At 44.8% G+C, this 15,841-nt stretch overlaps 1 protein-coding gene and 1 pseudogene across 1 annotated transcript in view; both read right to left on the bottom strand.

Moving 5' to 3' along the window:
- PTPRT (protein tyrosine phosphatase receptor type T) overlaps window positions 1-15,841 on the bottom strand; it is a 1,472,724-nt gene that overhangs the window by 1,287,386 nt on the left and 169,497 nt on the right. The gene's annotated exons all lie outside the window — the stretch shown is intronic.
- On the bottom strand, window positions 2,687-3,145 carry LOC106734779 (ATP synthase subunit d, mitochondrial pseudogene; annotated as a pseudogene).

Genomic DNA, 15,841 nt, shown 5'->3' with positions numbered 1-15,841 from the left:
GCCTCTTCTTTCTCCATGAACTCCAGATTTATACCAAATATCATTCCTGAAATTCTCACGAGACTCTCAAGAGTGGGCAAAAGACACACTCCAAGACCTAAGAGTTGAGCTCTTCCATGTCTAGTCTGACCCACCTCACAGCCTCATTGCCCATCACTTCTCCCCCAAGTTGACACCACAGCCAACTTCCTCAAACCTCTTACCATACCCTAAAAACACTGTTTTTTTATGCCTGTTTGCCTTTGATGATCTGTTCACTTCATCCACAAAGCCTATGCTTCCCTTACTCCTTTGGAGAACTCTTATCCACCCTTAAAGTCCTTGTGTAAAAGGCCTCCTGCATAATAACTTCCTTAAGACTTACAGAGTCATCCATGGCTGTTTCAGTGGCCTTCAAGTCCCTTGCGATGTTTCCAAATCGGCAACACATCTCACCTGTGTCATAGACACTTGCTCAAGTATCTACTTCCTCAAACAGATGGTTTCCCTCTTGTCCTCTTCTATATGACTGTCCCCATATCTAGCACAGAGAGACATGGATTTCAACATCGATTCAATAAATACCTTTTAAGTGAGCAGTTACATCTTGGCCTTTTGCAGTCATGTAGAAGGAGGGAGTAAAATATATTTTACAAGTTGTCTCATGTAAGTCTTTCAATAACCCTATGATTCTGTAATTACATCCATTTAACCAAGGAGGAAATGGACAGGGAGGTCTGTAATATGCTAAGTGGCAGAGCTAGAATTTAAATCCAGGTCTCTGAACTTCCAGAATTCCCATTGTGCTCAATACCATATTTCCCTCCCATGGCAGCCCTTTGAATCTTCCCCCAGTCTTCTTTTCATCTGGCTCAGCAATCTCAGCTCCCCATAAGTTACAGAGTCATGACCCATTACCAACTTGAACATGGAGAAGAAGTTCACCATAGCTCATACTGTTGATTTGATTCCCACACTTGACCTTCTCCTCTATTTTATCCAAGGCCCAGACAACAGAGCTTCTCCAGAAAAATACTGCTGATGCTAATGGGAATTTGAGGGAAAAAAGTGAGGGTAGCTTCACACACTCCCACTTCTTCACCAAGAAGAAACATAAAAACGCCTATCTCATAGCTATCTTCTTTAGGAATAAACGACAGACTTTTTGCCTCGTGTGTAAATTTTATAAAATGAAATCATACAATAAGTGGTCTTGTGTGTCTTATCATGGGGTGGCAAGTAAGAAGGAATGAGGAGTGATTGATAACAGGTACAGGGTTTTTTGGGGGGATAATAAAAATACCCTGGAATTAGACAACCGTCAGTGACAGTTACACAACCATGTGAGTATATTAACCACTGAATTGTACTTCTTTTTAGCTGGGCCAATTATACATGACATAAAATTGACTATGTTAACCACTTCTAATGTTCAATAGCATTAAGTCCATTCACATTGTTATGCAGCCATTACTACTATGCATCTCCACAACCTTTTCATCTTCCTTGTATTAGTCAGGGTTCTCCAGAGAAACAGACCCAATAGATGTGTGATATAATTTATACACATACATAAGGTCACCAGAAAAGTCATGATGTATTTTTCTATGCTTCCCATGCAAAAATAAGTCACGACTTTTCCGATGACCCAATATATGACTTATTACAAGGAACTGGCTCATGTGATCATAGAAACTGACAAGGCCCAAGATCTGCAGTCAGCAAGCTGAAGACCCAATGCTATGGGACAGTAGAAGGCCAGCATGTTCAAGCCCCAGAAAGAGCCAATATTTAATTTAGAACCTGAAGGCAGGAAAAAAGGCAAAAACAAACAAACAAACAAACAAAAACAGTGCCCTGGCTTGAAAGCAGTCAAGCAAAAGGAGTTCCCTCTTTCTTAAGGGAGGATCAGGCTTTTTGTTCTATTCAGGCCTTCAGCTGATTAGATGAGGCCCACCCACACTACGGAATATACTCACTCAATCTACTGATGCAAGTGTTAATCTCATTCTCACAGACGCACAAGAAATACTTGACCAAACACCTGGTTACTCTGTGCCCCAGTCAAGTTGACACATAAAATTAACTATCATATTCCCAAACTGAAATTCCCATTAAAGATAGCTCTCCTTTCTCCCTTCTCTTAGCCCTGGAAACCACCATTCATTCTCTGTCTCTGTGAGGTTGACTATTCTAGGCACCTCACGTAACTGGAATCAGACAATATTTGTCCTTTTGTGACTGGCTTGTTTCACTTAGCAAAATGTTTTCAAGGTTCATCCATGTTGTAGTATGTGTCAGAATTTCATTCCTTCTTAAGGCTAAATACTATCCCATTGTGTGTGTGTGTGTATGTGTGTTTGTGTGTATCACATACTGTTTATCCATTCATCTGCCAATGGACATTTGAGCTGTTTCCATAATTTGGTTATTGTGAATAATGCTACCATGAACATGCCTGAGTCAGCTCGAAAACACACTGAGTACACGTCCATGCACCCAAGATCCCAATAAGCTAGAGAGCCAGAGAAAGGGGAAAAGAGACTGCAGTGTGCTGAGAACCTGTCCAGGGTATTCTTTTTCTTTTTTTTTTTTTTTTCACATCTATGTCATTACTTTTATTTTTAATGTTCAGCGTTTGTAAGACAAGGGCCAGAGCTTCCTTCCAGATACAAAAAATTTATAAATTTTCAATTGACTGGTGAGGCTAGTAGGGGTGCTTCTTCTTATCTAACGTGATTTCTGGGAAGACTTCATTCAAGGCCTCAATGGTCATCTGATCAAATGGAATTATGTTCTTCATCTTCTCCAGCTGTTTCTGATATTCTTCAATCCTGGCCATTGAGAGGGACACAAACTCAACACAACTTTTCACATCTTCCTTTTCTTTAGCATCCACCTGGACAGTGTAGTTATCCTCCAGCACAGGAATCTTCAGGGCATTAAACTTCTTTTCAAAGTCGTCTAGCAAGTCTGCCTTGGCCACGTTGGCCTTGTAGTATGCCCAGTCGGTAGCTGGTGTGTTCTCAGGTAGTGCAGCCAACCTGGAGGTGAGGGTCTCATTCCAAGTTTTCAGGGAGTTAGCAATAGCCTTTTGGTTTCGGAGTATTATTTCCCCAAAAGCTACTCTATCAATAGTTTTTAGGGCAAGTTTTCGCCCAGCCATCTTGCAATCCTTCACCTACCCCAGTGGTGAACAGTCCACAGCAAGTAACGGACCAGGGTATTCTTCTCTTTCTCTCTCTCTCAATCTTTCTCTTTCTTACATGCATACATATACTCTCTATCATAAATAAAAATAAGCTAAAAAAAAAAAAGCCAAACAACCCAAAGTCAAAAGAGAGAGAGAAAAAAAGAAATGTAGATATGAGTGGCTAATTCAACTAATACCTATTTCCAGTCTTTCTTTCTTACTTTCCTCTACTATAAAGGCAAAAAGGAAGAGAGATTTGGAAGGACTTAATTCCCCAACCTCCCTTGCAGCTTAAGGTGGACCTGTTACATTGCTCTGGTCCATGAAATGTAATAAAATCTACTGGACATTTCTGGCAAAGCTTTTGGTTTCAGATATCCCTCATCTTCTTGCCTGAAAATGCAGAAATGAAACCAGAAATGGAACACCATAGGCAATAAGAATATGGGCACGGAAACCTAGACCTCAGCCCTTGAAGGCACCTTTGATATGGCACATCAGTCCTGGACTCCCCACCTCTGAACTTGTCATTACCTAAGTTTTTGTTTTGTTTTTAAATCTTTTAAGCCATTGTTAGATTTTCTGTTATTTCAACCAAGCACATTCCCATGTGTTACAGGGAGACTTCCAGAAAGATGGAAAATTGCTTTAACTTCCCTATACCTCCATTTTTTGCTCAATAAACTAAGAGTAATCACAGGGATTTAATGAAGAAACATCACTGGATTGAAGCAAGCATTAAAGTAGTTACTACTATTAAAGCACTTAGAGGGGCAGCTAGGGACATGGCAGTTTAGGTGGCTGAATCACACATGGCCAACTGAATGGTTTGAGTTCCAGACCCAACAGTTCAAAAAACACACTGGGCATGTGCGTGTGCATGCCCAAAATCCCAAGAGGAGGAGAAATGGAGAAGGGAATGCAGTGTGACTGTCTCCCACAGAGGGTGCCCTCTAATTTTCCCTCTCTCTCGCTGTCTCTCTGGTGAGTGCACATGTCCTCTGGCATTTTTTTTTTAAAGCACTTAGACTAGAGTGTATCTATGAGAACCCTGTGTACGTTTGCTGTTATTTGTTACTGTTATTACTATTACTGACATTATTATTGTAAAATGAGAAAATGGTCACAAAACACCTTTCTCTGAAGTCCATCAAAGTAATCACGAAGGAGCACACGGTAGAGACAAATTTGTCACTGAAGAATCAAGACAACATCTATGAACCATGCCGATGCTGCTCATGAGATGAGGACCAAACCAAAGGGAGACACTGAGAAGCAGTAAGGTTTAACCAGCAAGAGTCTGGGTTCTCTCGAACTTGACCAAACTCAGTTCCTGGACCTGCTTATTGTCACTGAACCTCCGTGAGCCTCTATTTCCTCAGCTGTGAAATGAGGATGAGAATAGTAGTCCCTAACTCAGAGCTGTTGCAAAGATCAGATGAGGTATGCAGAGCACCTGGCCCACAGCAGTGTTTCAGAGCGTCTATCTCTGTGTGCATACCAGCTGTTGACGTAGCTGTGGTTATCTCAAAAACCTTGGAAAAGGTGTTTGATAAATGTTGAAATCACAAGTGAATTAATTCAATTAATGGATGGATAGTTCAATAGATAGACGGATAGACATAGTCTCCAGGAGTTTGGGGCATTAAAAACATTTAAATACCTGTTGGTATTAGAAGGAAGGATTAACAACCTCTTTGCACATGCAGCCCCACCAGCACCTCCTTCCTCTGCCCCTGCAGAATAGAAAAGATACCCTTAATTCATAGCTTCAGTAAACACAGCCAGTCCCCTCCACCAAAAATCATTTCTTAACAAAACTCTAAAATAAAAATACATCTTGCCACTGCCACGGGAATTATAGGTTGTCAGGAGCACAGCATTAGTGCATATCTCCAGACTTTATTTATTTTTAATAATAAAGTTACTGGGCTCCCTAGTCTTGGGGGAAGGAGGAAGGCCATCTTTGAGTCTCCTCACTGCTGTCTGACAGAGAAAGGGGCTGCTGTACCACCCCACCCCAAGCGAGCAGGCCAGCTCCAATCAGACAGCATCATAAATCATAATTAGCTGCTACCTTCAAATGTGGGTGTGAAGGGTGAGGGGCAGCAAAGCCCACACCAACCTCGGGCACAAAGACAAACCTCAGCTTGATTCACTGAAAGGTAATTACAGGGACTGTCAGAAGCTGGTGCCGGCTTTACTTTAAAGTCGAGGAAGCTGCAGGAACCTAAAAACTCCACATATTCAAAAATAATCGCTGAATCCCCACAGTGAATTTGTGGGTCGATCACTCACCATTCCCAAATAAAGACGTCTGCAAAGTATTTTGTTTTCCCGAATGGAACAAAAAAAATGAGTTATTGCCTTTTCAAAGATCCGCAAAAGATGTTATTAAGCATCGCACCAGACATTTTATGTGTATTTCTCCATTTCAAATCACACTGTCTTCTGAGGGTGACATAACAGATACCCTTCTATAGATGAAGACACTGAGGTTTCAAGATGCTAAATCATTTGCCCATGGCTCTAGGGCAAGACTGGGATCTGTAGCCATGTTAGTGTGACTCTGAAACCAGTGTGAGTTCCCAGAAGCCCTCCCTGCAGCCTTAGCAGGTCCCGGCAGGTCATCGTAGAAGCTGCCGTGCCCTGTGCTGATGCCATGCCCTGCCTGCCCCAGACCTGCCCAGCTGCCCATGATGCCCAGCTGTGAACCCTCTGGCCCACCCAAGCAGGTTTTCCTTTTTAGAGTCTGCTGTCCACACACCTGACTCAGTGTACCGGGAGTGTGTAGGCTGGCCAAGGTTGTCCCTCTACACACAATATCTATGACTGGTCCCTTGAACCCTGTTGTAGGATGTCGCTCCAGTTTCCTGCTAGGACCAGCAATCCTAGGAGACCTTGACCTCATTCCTTCCACTCCCCAGGGCTGCCCCAGTCCTCTCTGGGTCCCTGACTCTTGCCCACATCACTTTCCTTATTTTCTTCCTAACACAGATATTTAGTGAGGACCTTTTATGAAGCGGGCTCAGAGCCAAGCTCTGAGGGCCAAGCCATAACAATACAGCTGCAGCCACAGCTCTCACGGAGCTGTCAGTCCAGCAAAAGAGACAGGCACTAAACAATCAGAGAATAACCCTCTCCAGAATCGTCCATTCAGTGCAGCCCACATCCCAGAGGGAAGATGCTTTGTAATGAACACGCCGTACCGAGCTGAACACCATCCCACAGACATTTCAGCTAACCCTCCACAGCGTCTGCCCTTGAAGTGTTGATATCCATCCCCAGTTTGCAGATAGAGAAACTAAGTCACAGAAAGGCAAAGGAAACACAAGAGCCCACAGTTAGAGAGGCTGAGCTGCAGTTTGAACTCAGGAGATATGATTTCAGACCCAGCCCTGGACCTACTGTACAATGATGTGTGCTATATGGCAGACTCAGGGGGAAAAAAAAAAGCCTCCCTCACTTTAAAAACAAGTTCAAAAAATAATCCAGGAAGAGGCCAACATCCTCACACTGGCCAGATATCATCTTTTAAAGCAGCTTGTTTTACCACTCGACAGGTGTCGGGGTGGCCCCGGGCACAAATCAGGACTGCTCTCTGCCAAGAGGGAGAGCCATGGCTCCGATAGAGGACAACCCCTCCCCACAGCCCTTGGCAGGCCGATCCGTCTGGCTAGTGTCCCTCGTGAGTGGCAACACTGCCTGTCCTCCCCAGTCCCAGGGAGGGTTGGCCAGTGCAAGCAGACAGCGAGTACAGAGCCACGCAATTGATTTCAGATCTCTCTCCCGGATCCTGGGAACGCAGCAATTACCACGCACGTGCGGCCCATTCAGAGGGTGGCGATCACCTTCGGCACTCACCGCAGAGCCGTGCTGTCCTGATCCAAGCACAGATGGAAGACAAGGGCGTGGGGTTAATTGACCAGCAGCACTGGCTCCTGCGCGAGGGTTGGCAGAAAATGGCTCATTTCGCAGAAGCACAGGCCCCTTCCTCGCCAATCTCCTGTGATTAAACCAGGTCACTAACGCACTTTTGAACAAATCCACCTGAACTTGCATGCTTGGGTTCATCTTGTCTCCTCCAAAGTGCTCACCTTGGAATACTCCCCACACATTTCTCCATTCTGCAAACGCCGTGGGTTCCCGTTCAGATACAAGGCAAGGCTCTGGGGTTGGGGGAAGAGCACAGTCCAGAGCGGCTTAGTTTGTTTCCACCCTGCAGCGTCAGCCGGGTACCAGACCCCATGTTAGACCATGAGAAAGTGTGTCTTGCCCTCAGAACAGAACAAACAAAACAGGTGTCACACAGGGGAGCAGGATGGGAGGAAACAGGAAATGGGGATGATATCGTGCAGGTCCTGGAGACAGCACAGACAGATGTTGCTATGTACTGGAAAAAAAAAATGGCGGCGGGAGTCATTATTATGCCTCAAACTCAGAAAGGCAGGAAATGTCAACAATAGTTTCATTTCTCTTTAACTCTATCCCAGGTCGCAGTTTACTGAACTGGCAGGAAATTTTGTCCCTGAGGTTCCCTTCTTGCCCCCCACCAGGAGCTTGGGAAGGACTCCAAGGTCCCACCTAGAGCCAACTCTGGGAATGCTCAGTGGTCGCAGGGCTGGGCCGACTGCTGGTTGTTGATTGCTGGTTGCTGGTTTCTTGTTGGCAAGTAGCAATGCTGTCTCTTACCAGGTGGAGCTCAAGAAACTCAGCCCAGACTGGGAGTCCCAATAACTGGGCCCTAACCTCCTTAGAATCCCCTAACAGTCATCTGTCCTAGCATCCGGTGATCTCCAGGAATTCCCCCCACTTCACAGAACCCCAGACCACATGTCCTTCTTGTCTTCAGGAGCTCCTTCTCCCCCCAGCCACTGTTCATTTGCAATGGTTCTACTTGGTTTTTTTTTTTTTCCCTCCCATCTCACATTTTCCTCCTCCCCACCCAACCCAGAAGTGGGTGTAGGTTTTGAGAAAAACAAAATCAGAAATGAGGCCCAGCCTTGATGGTGCAAATGGTAGGGTGCTGATCTGCAATGCTGGAGACACATGGAAGGCCCAGGTTCAGATACCAGACCAACCTGAACATGCTGGGTACCTGTGATCCTGGTTAGCTGGGAGACCGTGATGAGGGATTATAACATGATAGAGGGCCCATCTCTGTCACTCTGCCTTTCTCTAGCTCATGGAAAAATAAACGAACTTTAAAAATAATAGTAACAGTAGGTCCAGCAGATGGTGTGGTGGTTAAGGCACTGGACTCACACATGGCAAACCTTGGTTCAAGACCCGGATGTGGTGGCTAGAAAATCATGCTGGGCACATGTCCAGGCGTGCCCAAAATCCTGAGAGAAGAATGGAGAAGAAGGGACTGTGATATGACTATCCCCCCTTGGGGTAATTTCTCACTTTCCCTCTCTCTTCTCTCTGGTGAGCACATGCTCGTTATGACAAAAATCTATTAAAAAATAGTAATAAATGTTCAAAAGGAAACAAAACCAAGAAAGAGACTTCCCTTTAGCCAATTTCCACTTTTAATCTTACAATACAGGCTTTCCTAAGGAAGGAGAGACAAAAGCCCCGCCACCTTAGAGTAGGGTATGCAGGAACACGACACAAATTAATGTATTAAGTCATCCCACCTGTCAAAGAATGGCTCAGAAACAGAAGTATTTAAAGAAGGAAGGAAAATTTTACTTGTGAAGAGTGCAAGAAAGGCAGGAGGACTGCTCACCAAAATCTAAACCCAGCAATTACTTAAAGAAAAGCAATTGCAAAATCACCCAGCTCACTGGGTTTGTGTTAATCTGTTCGCCGTGTGAAGACAGCACCTTCCTCACGTGATGATCATATTCACAGAGGTCAGGATCTGCCTTCCAAGATCATATAGCAGGAATCAGAAATAAAATTCTTGGGACCAGTAGTTAGCGTAATGGCTATGCCACTGGACTCCCATGTAGTCGACCGCGGTTCGAGTCCCAGACCCGGTGGCTTGAAAACTCATGCCAGGCATGTGTGCGTGGGTGCCCAAGATCCCAAGAGGAGAATGGAGGAGAAGGGATTGCGGCGTGGCCATCCCCCCTGGGGGGGATGATTTCTCACTTTCTCTCTCTCTGTCTCTATCTGTCTGTCTGGCGAGTGCACGTGCCCTATGGCAAAAATAAATAAATAAATAAAAATCTCTCCAAAAAGGAAAAAAGAAATAAAATCCTTTGTTACAGAGTCAAGGTTTAAGGGAAATAGTCAAGGATTTATGACATGGGGGCCCTGATATTTTAGGTTTGTTTCAGGATTTAGGACTATGTAGTTACATCAGTTCAGTGTCTTTTTCTCCCTGATGTATCATGTGAAGTGCTTAATCATATTGGAAGCAGGACAAAGTGACAGTTTGGGCTCTGACGCACTGTATGATCTATAGAGAAAACACAATGGGAATTCAAACTAGTCCATTAGAGGGCATCATAAATGTAACCGGCATGGGAACTTAAAGCATGGGCAAGGTTTGGGTGCATGATGGAGGAAGAACAGAGACACAGGGTCAAGTTCACCAAGCTGGTAGCTCATGCTAGAACATGGGGATGTGAGCGCAGGTGGGAAGGGCTGCCTGAGGCTAGGGCAAGAACCATGGGTGGTTTCTCTGATACCTCAGCTGTCCAGAGGGTGCCAAGAATGGGAACTGCACCAGTGACCTTGGAAATCTAAAACATTAGCCAGACTCTGAAGTCATTTCATCCAATTTCTTTCAACCTAGATGGGAAAACTAAGCACCAGGGTACATCCTCACAATAGCTTCCATTCTAGCATGTCTGGTCCCCAGGCTGATGGGGATGATGGTGTGAATTTTTTAAAATAGCAGGACCAGCACTTGGCGTAATGGCTATGTCACTGGACTCCCATGTAGTCGACCACGGTCTGAGTCCTGGACCCAGTGGCTTAAACTCACCCCGGGCGTGTGTGCATGCATGCCCAGGATCCCAAGAGGAGAATGGAGGAGAAGGTACTGCAGCATGGCTATCCTCCTGGGTGTGATTTTTCACTTTCTGTCTCTCTTTCCAGTGAGCACACACGCCCTATTGGGGAAAAAAAAAAAAGCTAAAGGCACTGAGAGTCGAGTATGGCTAATAAGGCAGGAACCAAGGTGAGCAACACCTCTTCCTGCTAACATTTTTGCAAAAATTATTTTAAAGATAGAGACAAGAATGAGAGCAATTTTCTTATGCTGTTAACTACCACTGAAGGCCATTCCCAGCGGACACCCAAAGCCTGTGAACAGACTGATTGGAACACAGACACAGCCTCGCGAAGGGGTCAATACTCATTTTGTTGGTTACGCTCTAGGGTCTTTTCTTTCTTCTCAGATATTGCTCATTTAATTAAAAATAATAATCTATGCTCACTGTAAAGTAGCTAAACAATAAAGAAGAAAACAGTAAAGAGTGAAGGTCTCCTTTAATAACTATCCCCAGTCTCCTCAAAGCTAAATAATTTTTGCAATTTAGCGTCTACCTTTCCAGATGTTTGCATTTATTTATCAATTTCTATGCATATAGACATAGTCATTGAAAGGTTTCCCTACCCAAAGGGCATTATGCAGCATATTCTTCAACTTTCTTTTATTCAGTTGCCTTAACATGACAAACATCACTTCATGTCATATAGCTTGACCTCACTCTTTCAAACAACTACAGATTATATTGTGTGGATGCTCCATAACTGATGTAACTGTTCCTTATTAATGCTCCTCTAAGTTATATTCCAATTTCTTACTAAAATATTTACATTTATATTATTTCATGTCACAATGAGCATTCACATTCTTTCACATACATGAGTGAGTATATATCCTATAAAACAGATTCCTGGAAGTGAAATTAATGTGTATATTTTATAATACTCTTGGCATCATCACAATGTGTGAGGGAGATCCATTTCGTACCCCCTCACTGAACAAGATATAAATGATCTTTTAAAAATGTTTGTTGAGGAGAGACCAGCAGTTAGCATAATGGCTATGTTGCTGGACTCCCATGTAGTCGACCGCGGTTCGAGTCCCGGACCCGGTGACTTAAACTCACACCAGGCGTGTGTGTGTGAGTGCCCAAGATCCCGTGAGGAGAATGGAGGAGAAGGGATTGCAGCATGGCCATCTCCCCTGGGGGGTGATTTCTCACTTTCTGTCTCTCTGTCTCTGTCTTCCTGGTGAGCGCACACACCCTATAGCAAAAACCTCTCCAAAATAAGGAAAAAAAAATTTGTTGAGGGTCCAGCAGATAGAGTAATGGTTATATCACTGGACTCTCACATAGTCAACCACTGTTCAGGTCCCAGATTGGGTGGCTTAAACTCCCGCTGGGCGCATGTGTGTGCATGTCTAAGACCCCAAGAGGAGAATGAAGAGGAGGGGATTATGGCATGGCCATCTCTAGGGGATGATTTCTCACTTGCTTTCTCTCTGTCTCTCCAGCAGGTGCACATGCCCTATAGCAAAAATCTCTCTGAGAAAAAAAAGAAATGTTTGTTGATCTGATATGTGGAAAGCAGTATCATATTTCAGTTTGTACTTCTTTAATCATGCATAAGGCTGAATAGCTTTTTATTTGAGTCTGTGGTTATGGTCGGTTTGGGTCCTCTGAGAAACAGATGCTAAGAGGGGATGAGATGAACAAGAGCCTTGCTGGGGGAAATGCCTCTGGAGGACAGAGGGAGGGAGCAGGAGGCAGAGAGAACCTTAGACCAAGACACAAGTCTGACATCGGTGCAAGGAGAGGAGGAAGGAAGGATTAGATAGGAAGATCCTCAGACCACAGTGCAGTTCTGAAAAATCCTTGGCCAGACCAGCAGGGGGTGGGGGATTCCAGGATGGTCTGTCTAGCACCCTACCATGCTGGGTCTGTGGCTGGGGACATCCTATGAGAAAGATGGCCGAACATGCATCCCTCCACTGTAGATCCAAAGCTGCTCCAGCTTAAGGCTGTCAGTCATCTCTTCTCCCCATGGGAGATTCTTTTGAGGAGAGATCTGAGCAGGGCACCACCATAGCCATCACCAAACCAGGGCTTCCTTTTCCTTTTTGTTTTTTAATTTTTGCTATAGGGTACGTGTGTTCACCAGAGAGAGAGAGAGAATGAGAAAGAACTCCCCAAGGGGGTTGGCCACACTGCAATTCCATTCTCTTCTCTGGATTTCAGACACACATTCACTCAGTGTGTTTTTCAAGCTACTGGGTCCGAAACTCAAACCTCAAGTCAGTCACGTGGGATCCAGCCACCTAAACCACCACACCATCAGCCAGTCCCAGTGTTTCCTTTTCTGGCAGTTGCCTACCATACCATCTGTGGTAGTTACCTACCGTACCCACTTTACTACTGCATCTCTGTCTTCCTGTTACAGGTCTGCAAGGAGACTTTTAAAAGTTCGTGGAAAAATGGAATTAATATATAAGTTTATTTGACACAAGAAGTGGTTTTGTTTTGTTTTGTTTTGTTTTGTTTTGGAGAGGTTTTTGCTATAGGGCGCATGCGCTCGCCAGAGAGACAGAGAGACACCAAGAAATCACCCCCCCCCAAGGGGGAGGGCCACGCTGCAATCCCTTCTCCTCCACTCTCCTCTTGGGATCTTAGGCACACGCGCCCAGTGTGAGTCTAAGCCACCAGGTCCAGGACTTGAACCGCGGTAGACTACATGGGAGTTCAGCGACATAGTCATTACATTAACTGCTGGTCCCCAACACAAGAAGTTTTTTAATCCATGCAGTTTTTTCACATTATATATTTTCTGTGAACTTTTGAAGACCCCTTGTATTTGACAAGTTTAGCCTTGTGTTGTATCTACTGCCAAGTATTTTCTCCCAGCCTTATTTTCTTTTAACCTTACTCTGTGTTTCATTATAATTTTAAAAAAAAATTTCTATAGTCAAATCTGTGATTTTTTTTTCCTTTAAGGCTTCTGTGTCTTACTTAATGTTTTCTTCTTTTAATAGAAAGGAAAAAATGGGAGGAGAGTCCTTACTTTATCTTTTTTATTTTCTGTCCTTACTTTATCTTTTATGCTCCCGGTCTACACAATCCACTATTGACCTAAACTTAGTAGAAATGATTGTATTATGCACCAATCAGGGATTTTTCCATTTGTTTCCCATTATCTCTAGCTGTTTGTTTTGTTCTGTTTTGTCACAAGGCACATGTGCTCACCAGAAAGGAACAGAGAGAGACAGTGAGAGGAAAAGTAAGAAATCACCCACCTGTGGGATAGCTATGCCACAATCCCTTCTCTTCCATTATCCTCCTGGGATTCTGGGCACACGCACACACACTCAGCATGATCTTCAAGCCACCAAGTCTGGGACTCAGACCTCAGACGGCTCTACAGGAGTCCAACACTCTAACCACTAGGCCACCTGCTGGCCCTGAGTTTATTTTTTATTAATTATCTAGTTAGTATGAAACATGTTTTCCTTCAAATGAGTAGCTGGGCTCTGTTTGTTCAAATGAAAGCCCATGATTTCCCCCACTACATCATCAGTGAGTTTCTGCAGCAGAAAAAGAATCTTTGTGGCAGAGGATGTGGGCAAGAGCCAACATTTGAGAGGAAAATATGATGTGGCTTCTCTCGTGGGCTGGGTCTGGAGATGTGTGAGACTCCAACCAGCATCAGATGCAGAAGGAAGAGAAGCCTGCAATCAGAGCATCCCACTTCTAGCCCCAGGAAGCTGGAAAGTCAATCCCAAGGTGAGTGGTCTGCCCTACACACCCTGGGCCATCTCTACTACAGCTTCCATTTGGTTTTCTCCTTAGCAGCTCTCACAAGCTTTGACTGTTACTTTGATGGTTTTGAAACAGCAATTTCCTAGGACCTTCAGAACTCACCATTAGGCGAGTGGCCATGAGTTACCAGCTAACCACTGATCCACATGAGAGGGAAATGGACCCACCTTGCAAGGAACAGGCCAGCCAATGCCAACCAGGACCTTCTACTGCCCCTCACTTATTCTACTTTATCCTCTAGTGTCACTGTCGGCTCCTCCTATGGGCCTTGCAGGGACAGCGCAGCATGTCCCAGGATGCCCTCTGCTGTAGCCATCCTCCCTTGCCTTCTCTTAAGCCCCCACCCCCTCCTGAGATCATAGCAATTAGCCTCAGACAATTATCAGTGATCCGGGACTGTCTTGAGCTCACATTTTTATGTCAGAATGAATTTGGATTCTGAAGTTGATCTTGTTGTGAGGGTTTTATGAGGGAAAGATTAAATCGTCCTCTGATGTGTGCTTCATTAGGCCCCAAATCCTTGAAGAGTCATTAATGCACCTTCTCATTGAGATGTTCTCAATCTCAGCTTGTCGCATATTGGCAGGAATAATCTCTCCATTATTTGGGAGATCAACTGGCTGAGAAACTCTGCCAGACGTGATTCTACATGTCTATAGGCCTGGCCCTTCTGCAGCTAGTGAACCTCAAATCCTTCAGTGCAACACCACCAGAAGCCAACTCTTATTCTCTGCCCTGAGTCAGCTATGCACTCACCAGGAGTCTGTAGCTGCAGGTATAATCTGAGCTGGGTAGGGCTCAATTCATGGTCAGGGCTTAGTCTGGGACCAGGACTAGGGTTCATGTGGAACCAAGGTCAGAGGTCATTTTGAAAGCATTGTCAGGGATCAAACTCCAGCTAGGATCAGGTCTGAGTTTTGAAGTGGGCTTAATCCATTGCCAGAGCCAAAACCAAACCTGGAAGCAGTGTCGGAGCTGTGTCTGGGTCAATAGCCAGGATCAGGGCTCAGCTTGTCCAGGTCAGGGCCTAGCTAATGGTTCATGTTTATTGCCCAGTCTTTGGTCAAGGGCTCACTGACTGACCTGGGCCTTGCATCAACCCAACCTCAGTTCAGAGTGCCAGAATTTGACACCTTGTCTAAGCACCCCAATTTCATATATTAGCATACCTATTCTCAGCCAGGTGCTGACAACAGCCACTGAGACACTCAGGCTATTTCAGGTGAAAGGAAACAGATAGTACTGTCTATAGGTAAGAATCTGAATTAGAAGCAGGGCAGGGAAAAGCTGAGGTAGAATTGTGAAGGATCTTGAAGGTGATAGGAGAAGACAGGATGCCATCAGGGCCTCAACCTCAGAAATCCAAGGCAAAGGCAGAAAGACCCTGTGCTATTTCCTGCCCTTTTTTTCCTACAAAACTTAGCACTTGCTTATCTTTCTGATTTCAGCAGCAATAAGAGCAAGCATCTTCGGGAAAGGGTCTAAGCTGATGCCACACTTCCTTCCCAATATGGCTGAAGGTGGGAGGGAAGTGAGGTGGTTCTGCTTAGCATGAAGCACACTAGTCTTGCTGGGTGACCTTTGGCAGGTCATTGTCCAGATTTTGGGGTACTCATCTACAAATGGAGAAGTTAAAGAGGCTTGTCAGCCATGCCCCCTCAGTTTAGCCAGCTGGGGGAAGAATGAGAAGACAGTGCTAGTCCAAAGGAAGAATGAAGAGAATTGAGAAAGGTCCCAGGTGAGAGAGACCTTGGCAGGTCCAAAGGTCTGGAACAAGCTTAATGCGACTGGACACAGAATGAGAAAGGACAGATGAGAGATGGTGCAGAAGATAGGAAATGGCTAAGTTGGCGGGGTCTGGGCACAAAGGAAAGGAGTCTGGTTTTTATCCTGTGGGCAATGGAAG

Source organism: Tupaia chinensis, unplaced genomic scaffold (genome assembly GCF_000334495.1).
Source record: "Tupaia chinensis unplaced genomic scaffold, TupChi_1.0 Scaffold000216_1, whole genome shotgun sequence".
Lineage (NCBI taxonomy): Eukaryota > Metazoa > Chordata > Mammalia > Scandentia > Tupaiidae > Tupaia > Tupaia belangeri.
The sequence above is the reverse complement of the archived record's forward strand: the minus strand, read 5'-3'. Positions and strand labels throughout refer to the sequence as shown.